Genomic DNA, 12669 nt, shown 5'->3' on the forward strand with positions numbered 1-12669 from the left:
CTCGTCCTCTGCTTCTTCTTGCTTACCTGACTATGAATTATTGGTTGGTTGGCAGTGCAACATATGTCCTGCTTTGCTAAACCTTTATGATGAGGTCGGATCGTTGTCACCCGTGGCACGCAATTACGGGGAAACGAAGACGCCGTCAAGACGAAGCGGTGTGATCGGTGGAGAATAGCGAAAATGACGTGCCAGTAAGTTGGCGGCTAGGCGGAGACGAAAAAAGATCGTAACACAACCGCTTGGATCACGTCAACAAAATTTCCATTTTCACTACGTGAAGACAGCCACAGGCAGGAGCACAGACTCGTGATAGCAAGCAAGCTAGCTAGCAACACCACCAATGTATCTGCCAATAACCGTAGCCCTTTAGGGGCAATATGTGCTGGAGACGAGTTGTTGTATGCTAAAAGCTTTGTTCGTTCACTCATTCATTCATTCATTATCTGGGCTCAGTATGGCTTACGTCTGTTACTGCCGCTGCAATCGACGGAACAGGCTTCAGCAGCGGGTCGCAATAGTACGTGATGTTAAATAGCATCACAGCAGTAGCGGCGACCGATGTCTACGGCAGAAAAGCTGTCTTCTCTTAGGTGGTCTACTGGCGAGAAACGCATCGGTCTATTGTTGAAGTCGAAAACTGACTCTGGCTGTTGTCGATGCTGTGTTAGTTTCTGCTGTTCTCGACGCTTGACAAATGACGCCTGACATAAGATGGTGATCATTACCATCTTCATCAAAACCGGCAAGCTGCTCAAATAAATTACCCCGGTTCAGTTCAGTGCCGAGTTTGTGTTATCGGTTTGCTACGATAACGTCGCTTCTAGGCACGCTTCTATTTTGCGCTGGCTATTGTTATCTTTATTGTTGCAGTAGTATCAATAATGGTACAATAATACGTTGCCTGGAGAGAATATGTAGGAGCAATGGGTCAAGTCGACAATTGCCTATCGTCCTGTTCCCCACTTAGAGGTATAAGTGCGATTTTCCTCAGCAGCTCTGTGGGATCGGGGGCAGCCTGATGACACGGCCAAATGTTTGGCTAGAATAGCGCAATTTTTGCTCCGAGAAACAAAGTGTGTGGGTTAAGTGTCAGAAGTCACTAAGTGAGTTCCTGTGCAGGGGCACTTCCCCCCTATTTTCTGTGGCTTCAACGATGGTAACGAAATTACTGTGCTAGCAAAACTGAACAAAACGCAATGCATCTACTGTCCTGTTTAGCTATCTCATTGGAATGGCAGCAGTCACTGACAGAACCCGTGGAGACGCCGAGACACCGATATGTGATTAAGTTTCATCAAAAAGAAGCCAAGAAAACATTTGGATTTTACCAATTGAAATGGTAACCTAATATTTACCTATTTTGCACTTACTAAATTCTATATAATTTTCTATAAAATTCTATATAATCACTTATGACAACCAGATGACTACGAATAATACTGCCGAACGCGTTTTGTCTATACTACGAGACTAGGAAAGGCATTTGATAAGTTGAATTATTGGGTTAAGTATAGTTACTGCTAGCAGACGTCATCGAGACCTTAGTTAAACGAACGTTTTCACTTCCTCAGAGCAAAACTTGCCGTCATACTTTTGGCATCATAATTTTGCTTGCGTCGATACCATGCTTTACAATATATTATTGTCGCGCGATTGTTCGACCATGTGTCAGACGACAGAAGCCTTCGGCCTTTTACACATGCAGGCCAAATGGTAACTAACTAAGATGTCGTTTAGAGCTTCTTCGAAAATTTTGACCTGCACCACACAGTTCTTGGATTCAAGGCGTTTTATTAAGAGAAAAAATGCACAGGCACGCCTATTCTTCTACGCTAAACCGTACCCCTATTTCAACTTACTATTTAGTTTGCGATCGATATAATAACTGTAGCTGCCCCTGCCAGCGCTGTGGCCTGCCACCAGTGTAACTTATTTTTATTAGACGACAAGTGACCAAGTAACAATTCTTAATATAAATTAAATTTCCCTTCATGGAAAGGTTCTCCGATGTATGTGGCGACATGCAAAACGACTTCACAACGACCATTGGCTAATAACAACAGGTTATATTCCGATTAAGGCGACTGTTATTAGGATGATGAGGTGATTATAAAAGAACGGATTTGTTTGGTTTGCTTATCTTTGCGGGACGCGAAGCTACCTTACGTTTCTCAGGCATCGTCATAGCGGCGTCAACAATTTCAAATCATGAAAAATTGAATACAAAATTAGTTTTATGACTCTTGCTATAAGCTTTGATGAACCGACTGCCCATTCGTACGGCGACGTTCACGATGAGCGTGAAAACCACAAGGTAGAGCAGTTGTCGAAGGGTCAAGAAAAGGCCAAATTACGAACCTACAACGCGCAAGCTGTCGTTCATTTTTTGCTATATTGGTTTCTCGTAAGGCGCCAGCCGTGTGTACTGAACAAATAGTAATAATGGACCAAATGAACCCAATCCTTCTTGTGAAGACTGAACCAGACATATTGGTTTGGATAAACATTCCAGTCACCAATTCGCCCGCTGACGCCTTTTCCTTCCAACCATTTCGACACTACACTATGTGAGTTGCTTGCTCCATTTGTTTGATGCCCTCTACAACAATGTCAGCTGATCGGCAGGTAGATCTCTGTGCGTTGAACGATCCCCTAGCCATGAGGTGATAATATGTTGAATGAATGAATGAAAATGTAGGCAATAAAGCCCATAGAAATGAGAACGGCAAAATGTATGCGTGTAACAGCGAGAATCCCTCCATCTCTATGGTTTGTCGATGGCCATACAACGGGGAGCTGTTACTGCATGAAAATCAATCGAAGGTCTGACGAGAAACCATAAAACATCTACTCAGTCACAACTGTGCACCCGACTGAGAGTGCTCTCGGCCTAGCAGGACAAACCCAGCTGAGCAAAGCGCTTTGCACCCGTCACATGTTGCCCGTTTGCTAAGTGAAGAAAATGGACAATATTGCAAAGCCGTAGAATTTGGGTGCATACAAGTTCTAACATTTATATCATTTCGCCAAAGTTCATAACAGTCGCATTGTTGTTTTATGATTGGAAGCTGTTTTGTTATTCTTTTCGGTCTGTCTATGTCTTCTCCCTAGAATTATACATTGTACACGTTCTTCTCACGCCAGACGAGAGAATCGCACTGGGAAAGACCTTTATGCTATTGTCTATCAGCTGAAGCAACCAAGGTTAGTTAAATAAATAGCGCGCACAATTAGTACTTTGAAAAATGTTTAAGGCATTTGCTAATCACACCTTGAGTCCCGTGATTGCGTAAAGATTCATAAGTAATTTCAGAAGCATACAAAAGTATTAAGTCATACAAATTAAAAAAAAAAACAGTAAATTCACCTCGTCACGCGTAAAGTATATCAGCCGAAGTACCAGCTGAATAAAAAAAAATCTCTTTCTTTGTTGGTTTTCGATTTCATCGAAAACTTGAGAAGACTTTTAATTCATTCGCAGCTCTAAGTAGGTGTAACCAGTTAGCTCGATGACTGGTTATGAAATAGATCAGCTTAAATCGAATTGAATTTTTAAGTTATTGAAGAAGATCCACCGTGCTCCAAGCGAATGCTTAGCAAACCCCTCTCGCTAAAACTGAAGACAACCTCTGAAGCACCTCATAGGTAAACGAGTCGAGGTTACAGCGATAAGTTGTACAGCCGTTACCGCTAGCTGTCGTTCTTCCTGCTAGGAATTTCCGTGTTAATGATCCGTGTGATGTACGACGCCGTTCATTTTTACCGTCACAGTCGAACCGACCGAGGCGGTCCTAGTTGTGTTGCGCTTTCTTCGGATCACGATAGCTGCCTGTTGTCCACTACAATGCATGCATCCATCATAGTCTACGCTTTCACTAACCGCGTATTGACTGGGTCAGTGTCGTATTATCAGTCGCGGCAGCAGCTTCACTATCATGAACGGCTGCAGTGGTCGCAAAACGGCAAACGAGAGCTAGGAAAGATGGAGCGAGTAAGACGGAGATGGGTCGTGCTTGCAAAAGCTCAATCTGTCCGAAAAATTAAATGGGGTAAGCTTAGCTAGCTGACTGCCAGATTTACCTATTGCTATCTTATTAACAGGTTCTGTTACTATATTATCAATATAAATTGGCCTAATGTGTAACGTCTGCAGAACTTAAGGCACACGTGGTGAGGTAGGCTCGAGTTCGGGCATAAACATACTTTGCTGCATACCAATCGTCTGATCTAATGCCCTAAAACGGTTCCAGAACTTTAAAGATTCAGTTTTTTTAGTTTTTTTTTTGTTTCTTAGTTAGCATCACTTATTGCGAATTGGGAAGCATTCACCTGCCGTTTATCCGAGCTTTTTTTTTTCATATATATTTCAGGCACAAGCGTCATGAGAGGTAGACAACACTAGTGGTAGTCGATATGGGCAACAATAGCAAATCGCACTGTCCTTGTTGGTACGGGGACACGTTGGTATGCAGATTTTTGTGGCCGGACCGCAGCGGAAAGAATTAACTACCTGCGTTAGATCTCAGTGACCAAGGCTTAGAAAGGCATGGTTGGCAATCTTCTCACAGTATTCCTATTCGCCAGTGGTACGCTACAATATAGAAAAGGCATGATCAGCGACTTTATTTAAGCAGTTGTGAATTACGTACGCACTCTGTGTCTCGGGCATCGGCCCGTTAGCTTCCAAGTCGGGGGCAACGACGCAGACTCAGTCCTCTTTTCGCTACCACGAGGAGCTAGCAAAGGTCAAGCTAATGCAACACGGAAATAGATTACTACTAACGACAAATAGGTAAAAACGCTCTAAGTGACAGTCGAGATACAAATAAATAAACGGATAGAGCACTCTATCGCGTAAAACGTAAATAGCATTCAAAAAAATACTTAGGTAATTGCTAAAGGAATTTCGTATAACCACTGCCGCAACGAAAATCTGTAATCATGTATATATACACATATCTGCAGATTGTTTCGCCTTGAGGTAAAATGCGCGAAGACTGTTTTGAGGAAAGGCAAATTTGTTAGGGATGATGGGGGAAGGCAAGACAGGCTTTGCCACAAATGAAGTTCAGTAAACTGCGCATTCATTCAGTGGATCTTGTTGGACGAGGTACGGTTATTACTTTCTACAAGAGTTTTAAAGTGAGAGAAAGAGTGATAAATAATAACACATCTTCATAACGTATCGATTTTTCAACTGATTGACTACCGTCAAACAAGGCGCAGCGAAATGCTTTTTAACGTCCTCGGCCACTCAGAACGTCATTCAGACGCAGACTAAGTATTCCATACGTTAATCAATTGCCCTAACTAGCGTCTACGTTTCGACGTTACTGCATAGTGAAGCTATGTACACAACTGTTATGAAGCCATTTACCTTATACCATAACATTAATGGTAACAAATTTCAGAAATGTTGAAACAATATGCTTCTACAGATAAACTGTTTATATACTTTATATATATATCGTTTTCATATATGCTTTCATACATATCGACCTTTATATGTACTCGTCATATATCTGTATACATAGCGTACAAGGTAGACCAATAAAACTTCGAGGCTATCTAATAATGAAATAGGTTTTATATGAATTTTACTAATTTGAAACCTATATGTTTAAGAATTCCTGTTAAAAGATTTATATAACGACTTAAAAGAATACCAATGGAGGCTTGCCTAAAAATATCAATGTTTAGTTAAGTTCCTTTGGGTTGTTTATATTTTTCAAAACTGTGTATTACGAATCATTACCTAATTAAACACCTACTCATTACCATGAGATAATTCAAAAGCTCCCAGCACATTAATTCGATAGAAACTTGATTGATCTGGTAACTACAATGCACGTAACGCTTTTGTTGCCTTTTATAAATTTTCATCTTTTATCATAGCATAAATATAGGGAATATCGATATAAATAAAAATTATTCAAATTGTAGGTGCCGCTTGAGAGCGTTCGGGTTCAACCCACAAAGTATGCCCTTTTCTAAATTTTGAGAATATTTTAAAATGAAGAGCTACCTCGTTTTAGTACCATTTGATAACTAGTAAGGACGCTTCTAATTGATCTAGCGGGTTCAATCGTGCTGCACAAAAAATTTGATCAAAGCGTCGTTTGCATCAGTTGCTGAAGGGTTTGATAATTTATGCAGCAACATAATCTTCAGATCATGATAAAAGGCGCGACAAGGGACAACACGATTAATTACAACATTCTCAGTTTGAAAATTTAAGGAAAAGAAATTTTCTCTGCACAGAAATGGACGTACCGTCCTATACTTCTCCAATATGTTCGCTTTAATCCATCCTACAGTATTTGTTTTGCACATACAGAAATTTTCCACAGTGGTACTAACAACCGATTGTCAGTTAAATGAATGGCCTTAGTAATACATCGTGTGAGAGGCGCATGTACCTAGTGTATATTGTTTATACGTCCAGGCATTAGAAACAAGCCCATAATGGTAAAGAAGTGTCCAGGTGCCCTGTAATCGAATACCAGATATACCAAGAAAACCACTCAGCTTCGTCTGTGGATCATCATCTCATTCACATGAAGTAGCTATAAGCGGCCATGTGTTTGCATGTAAATGGAACCGTCAACGAAGTACCTATTTTGCCCTATCTCGCCGCAAAGGCGACCCTCTTTCGTTTTTTTTTTCTGAACGAACGAAACAAACAGCGGTGTCTTCTTCCGTAACATAATTGGTTCTCTAGACAAGTTCACATAGGGCCCAGTGGCGAGTTTTAGATTTACTCAGAGTGTGAAGTCTCTCACATTAGTGAGGAAGCTCTCTGAACCAGGCGGTCAGACGCACAAGTTTGCGCAAAAAGATAAGGTTTGGATGCATAATCAACGTCTGGGCTATTTTTGTTTGGTTAGAAAAAGGTATGTTGTATTTAATGAGCATAAGCATATGGCAAACCACTCGCCTTCGATTGAAAATGGTTTTCTTGTCTTCCGACGACGTTTAAGTTCTAGGCTGAACTTTTAAAATAGAACATTTAACTCGGAATGACGGATGAGGTCCACGGCATTCTTATCTGAGTTACCCTTATGTCACACTCTACATACACGATAAGCGTTTAGTTCGAGTTCTAATGGCATATGTAAACAGGAGTCATATTTTTTTTAACTAAATAACTCTATATATAGAAATAAAAATATCTAACTACAGCGCAGTATACATTCAAATGTCTTTTACGGTTAAACACAAATGGCATAATAAGGGAAGCACTTGGTCTAGACATGTTGTTTGGATTCTCTTCAGTGATCCGGTAAACGCACGGTATGCACATACATTATATTAAACAGCAGGAATAACCGCGGTCCGTTTGCTTACAACAGTTTGCTTTAAATTATCACTGCCACAGCAAAAATCTCCAGATTAGCCGACGATCAAATAATCAGTTTCTTTTATCTCCTGTATACGACGCACAGGTAAATATATTATAGTTTCATTATACTAATAAGCACTGAACCGTTATCGGCCCGGGCATAATTCTGGTCACCGTTCAGATGCATATGGCAAGGAATATTTTTTGTCTAGTGGCCACCAGGGAACCTTGTTACCTGCAAAAATGGCAGTCGTTCATATCGGCACATGTATCTACGTCTATCTACACACGAAAATCTATGTCGACGGAGGTGATAACTACCAGCGACAGCTTATAGAATAGCCAAGGTTCTCTAACCAACGCTAGAATCCTTGTCGTCATCGGCGCTTTTAGTGAGCCCCACTGAGCTGTCTATCTCGCGCTCGATCGCGTCGCAACGGCATATCATTTTAACGACTAAACTGATAGTAATAAACAGTGGGAAATTACGACAGTTTTAGCTCCAGCTTTATTAAACTGTGTGTTTTGTGATGCGTTTGTTCAGCCGATAGGAGAACCGTTGCTTTAAATATCGATAATCAACAGACAGGCAAATAGCCGAAGGGGTCCGTGATGACGCTTGTAGTGAACGAGTGAAAAGCGCGATACCGGATCGAAATAATAAGGCTGACAGCGACGTCGGTGCTCAGCTGTAACGGCGGCGTGGGAACGACTGAGAGCAGCGCCATGCTAACGATAGATACAGCTCTGTGACAACAACAGCAACAGCTGTAAGCACAATAACGACACTTATCACCGCCGTTCCCTTGCGGTACATTTGTGAGTCAAGTAGCTTGCGCAGCGACCCGCTTGTCGTCGCTGCTGCCGTTGTGGCTTTAGCACGTTTCTCACACGATTGAGATGAGTCCAGAAGGCCACTAATTCTTTTTTTTGTCGTTTCTGTCCCGTTGCCTGAGTCGCAGTCGCTACGGCCAAGCGCGAAGGCACCGGCAGCTTATACTTGTCGAGCGGAATCGCTCCCGTGACGGCCTCTGTCGGTGTGATGCTTGTCCTACCGGGCTAATAGCAGCGACGGCTAACGGTTATAGCAATGTGATGACTGCGCTTGACTGATGCCGTTTCTCTCCTCCAGGCTCCTAGTTGCCGTCGTGACTAAACTTGTTGTTCCTGCAATATCGGGCGCCGTCCGAATAATAAAACGTGTTACGTTACGACTATGACGGAGTTGTTCTGGGTCCAATGAATGTTCTTGGCGCTTGCTGTTGAAGTTGCCAGGCGTGATGGTAGCAGTGCTTCAAGTGCTGAGCCCTGGAAAGTCATGCTTCGTTGGCTCCATCGAGTCAGCGGCATGGAGACACGTAGGATGGCGTCCAGTATCTGGCTGATTTCGGTAGTTATGACACCGGTTGAATTTTCGCGATGGTCTCGCTTGGGATAGGGACGGCTTGCTTGCCCATCGTGTCCGGGTCGCAGATTCCCTGCCGCCGTAACCGTTGCCCATCAGAGCGACTAATCAATCGAGCCAGCCACTAATCGAATGGCAGTATCCTACGTATTCAGTGGCTTTCGCACCGGAAAGTCTCCTGGTTCAGTTCCTCTACAGCTAGAGAACCTTCAGAACAGAGGATAGCACCACGATTATAACTAACTCATTTCGTCTACTTTTGCAGTTTTTGGACCCGTTCGGTAGGTCCGAAGTCCCAGCGTCATGTATTATTGTTGGCGAGTTACTATTATGAGCGCGTCAAGTATTATCATGTTAGGTAATCGTCACAAAGAAACGAGGGCGGTAAAAAAGGGTTAGGGCCAAAAAAAGGGACGAGGAATGCTAGTCGCGATGAAGGCAGGATTTTAAACTAAGGAAAATCTTTAAAAGGAACGGCACGCGACAAAACCAACCACTCCCAAAGAGCCTCTGGTAATCACAATTATAAGATCTAAAGCCCGAATTAAAAATAACAAAATTTTTCACACCTATTTCATCGTAGGAGCAGTAATGTATTGGAATAGATCGCGGATGTATGAGCGAGGCTCTGACTGTTCCCTACAGTAGCAGCCCCGCGAAGGCAATCGTGATGCTCGTGACAGCTTGCCCCGTCAATGATGAATAGCAGCAGTACGAGATAGAGCCAAAAGCTGCAGCTCCCATCAGACTACCATACGATATACAAGCCAAACGAACGAGATTGCCTTATGACAATAAATAGAATACTACCAATGGCTTATGATGAAGCATTCAAAGAGCGAGTGAATGGATATATTGGAGTGAAGACAAAAGCACAGCAACTCGGGCTGTGTGCCGGCTGTGCATCTGATAAAATAACTTGCGTGTTCAGTTGTAATTTTTTCTGTTTGGAGACAGGTTAGTGGAGGAATCGTCGATGCAGAGCGAGCGGATAAGTTCGACAAAACAACGCATGTTTTTTGTATATGTATAGATGTAAGAGAGTTGATTTTTAGTAGAATATTCATAATATATGAACTGAAAATAAAGTTCGTCGATGCAATGTTGTGCTGCGTAGCCGAACAACTAATGTGAGAGTGTGTATCCTTTCGATCGACAGATTTGTTTCTGAGAAGTTTTACTAAAAATACGAAACGGTGTCGATGATGGAGATTCTATTATTCTTAGATTTTGTTAGATATAACCCACCTTCGGACCTAATGTGTTCTATAGGTCAGTCAGTCAGTCAGTCAGTCACTGAACAATTTGTTGGTTGTCCCGTTTAAAACTGTCACTCGCAATTGTCACATAAAAGGGAAGTCTGTCACTTGAAGACCCATTTAGGATGGATAAAAGAAGATTTTAGTTCCACACAAATTTCAAGCGAGTTTAGAGTGTAATACTTGGTGAGTTTTATTGTACACGGACATTTACAACCAATATTTGATGATTCTTTAAAAGGTGCCCGAGCTAGTTTGGCATGGTATATCCACCGCGGACGATTGTAGCCCTTCGACTGTCACATCACTAATCTTATTGTGGATTAGAACGTACTTATATCATGTTGGAATAAGTTTAAAGAACTTTCTGTCTAGGCGATTGTTTCGCACGATAGCGTAAAACGGTTTTCGCGCAGCGGCAACGGTACAGCGCGAGAACGCGCTTTATTGGCGCCATGAAGCATTTCGACAGTCAGATACATAGCAAGAATTATGTCTCATGGATAAACAGTCATCAGCACGTAAATGGTACTTTCTAACGCCAGTCTGGGGGCGAAGCACTGGCCTACTAATGTATTGTTGTGTGCTTCTTCTTTGAGTTTTCTGGTTGACATGTTGTGGTTAGTGCTTGATCGCTTACTCAAACCCAATGCGGAAGCAAATTTGGGAAATCAGCTTCGCAAAACTTTTGAACGAGGCAACCGATATGTCATTACAGTAAGATTCTACTGGAATAAAAAGTCACCTATAAACAAGAACAGGGAGTATTCTTACATTATAATGTTATGACAATATATCAGTGTCTTCTAGTTTATGTTTCCAATCATTAACGTCATGGATATAGTGTGCACAGAATAGGCAGTGAATCGAAAGCTATGCCGTGTTGTCTGCATGCAGTTTGTACCATGCGGTAAAAAACCCAACATATTAAATTTACAGTATTGAAACCCAAAAACATGCACAAATCCGCTGGTGACGTCTGTCTGTTACGTCATTATTTTGACAATTATCAGCCACATTCAAGGTCAAACTGTTTTCGTAAATAAGTGTCCGTTGCGCACACAATCTAGAATACTGTTTTTCGCTCGAAGCGCTCTATGCACAGAAGCGTATAAAGGACTACTAACGGAGCACAATGTAGTTTGTTGTCGGAAATTCAGAAACCATAGAGCAATGGCTTTACGTTGTCCTGACTATAAGTCTTGTCGTGCCACAATCGGTGCTTTCTAATAGATGTGTCTATGAACTTAGCCCTTCAACGAAATATATACCCAGTCGATTTTAGTTTAAACTTCTTTTTACTACTTCCTAACTTCAGTCAACTCGTTTCTAATAAACCATAGTTGAGAGGTTTTGAATCGATACAAGATGCGTGCATGTTTTTGATTAAAGGTGCTTCTAATAAAATTGTATTCGTCTTGCACATATACAGCTCTCTTTCATTAATTAATTCTGACAGCAGGTACATGATAGCAAAAACAATGTTGTTATTCAGCAAATGGTGATATTAAATACTAAGGTAATTTCATTTTTTTCTGATTTTGTCTATATACTTTGTTGATGCATATCAGAGACGTCTCTCTACGAAAAAGACGTCTCTACGTTTTGGGAAAATTGTTAGAATTATATGAATGAACATGATTCAGAAATTATAAAAATAGTGAGTTTTTAGGTTACCAGGTGATCAACTAGTAAATTGAAGATTTCTATGGCAGCTTTGGAGACAGCGTAAAATGAAGTGAAATAGTCATGTTTTGAAACGGCATATCGCCTCAGAGGAGTTCCATAAACTAGAACGCTATAAGACACAAAGAGGCCAAAAAATATATTCGCAGCGTCATCTCTATTGCAGCCGGCTAGCTGTGCTATATTTTTCCGTTGATGCAATGTCCGTTACCAAATAGCACGAAAGACGCTTCCTAATAATTTCACTGTAATTTAGAAAGAGATAGAAACGATGCGTGAACTTCGGCTTCCTTTTCAGACGCTGTTCTGTCGTGTTATTATTTAGGAACGCGTCTTACCCCGGTCGGCCTCCTGCCTGTCCCAGGTCATAACGTGTGTCCAGAAAAAGTAGATCGGAATATTATACATTGATAGACAGAATACAGCCAGATCATATGTACTAGAACATTGTTGCAGCCTCGTGGAGGCAGGATTGGCAGGCGATATCAAAAAAGTCGAACTTAAAGCTAGATCACAGCGCAGAAAAAAACCGAACGCAAGATGTGACTAAGCCGTCATTTGATTCAGGTTACACCGAAAACATCGTTCAGCATTGTATATACACTAGCACTCTTAGAACAGAATAGTCTATATGCACCCTTTAAATATAGAATAATCGCTCTGTATTAGCAGCTTGTTGAAATTCATTTAGGCAGATTCATAGACTTTGAGTGTATTTGCAAGCCATGTTTAAAATTGCCCGGGTTTTTAATTGCCTAGATGGAAAAAATCGATTATATTTAATATGAGCTTGTTTCATATCAACATGCTGTAAGCTCATGATAAATAGGAAATCAACTTCATGAGTTGGGAATGGAGCATACGAGCTTTACATACCAGCCTTAAATCACTACGGTTCCTGGGAGTTGATAAAATTATCAATCTATCTTTATGCTCGACATGCACTTCTGTAGGTAATTTAACAGCAGCCTTTT

The 12669-nt window shown here is 41.4% G+C and overlaps 1 protein-coding gene across 1 annotated transcript in view; it reads left to right on the forward strand.

The window, feature by feature from the left end:
• jar (Myosin heavy chain 95F jaguar) overlaps positions 1 to 12669 on the forward strand; it is a 29686-nt gene that overhangs the window by 10115 nt on the left and 6902 nt on the right. The window lies entirely within an intron of this gene.

The sequence above is a fragment of the Varroa jacobsoni genome, unplaced genomic scaffold, assembly GCF_002532875.2.
Source record: "Varroa jacobsoni isolate VJ856 unplaced genomic scaffold, vjacob_1.0 scaffold_252, whole genome shotgun sequence".
NCBI classification, from domain to species: Eukaryota; Metazoa; Arthropoda; class Arachnida; order Mesostigmata; family Varroidae; genus Varroa; species Varroa jacobsoni.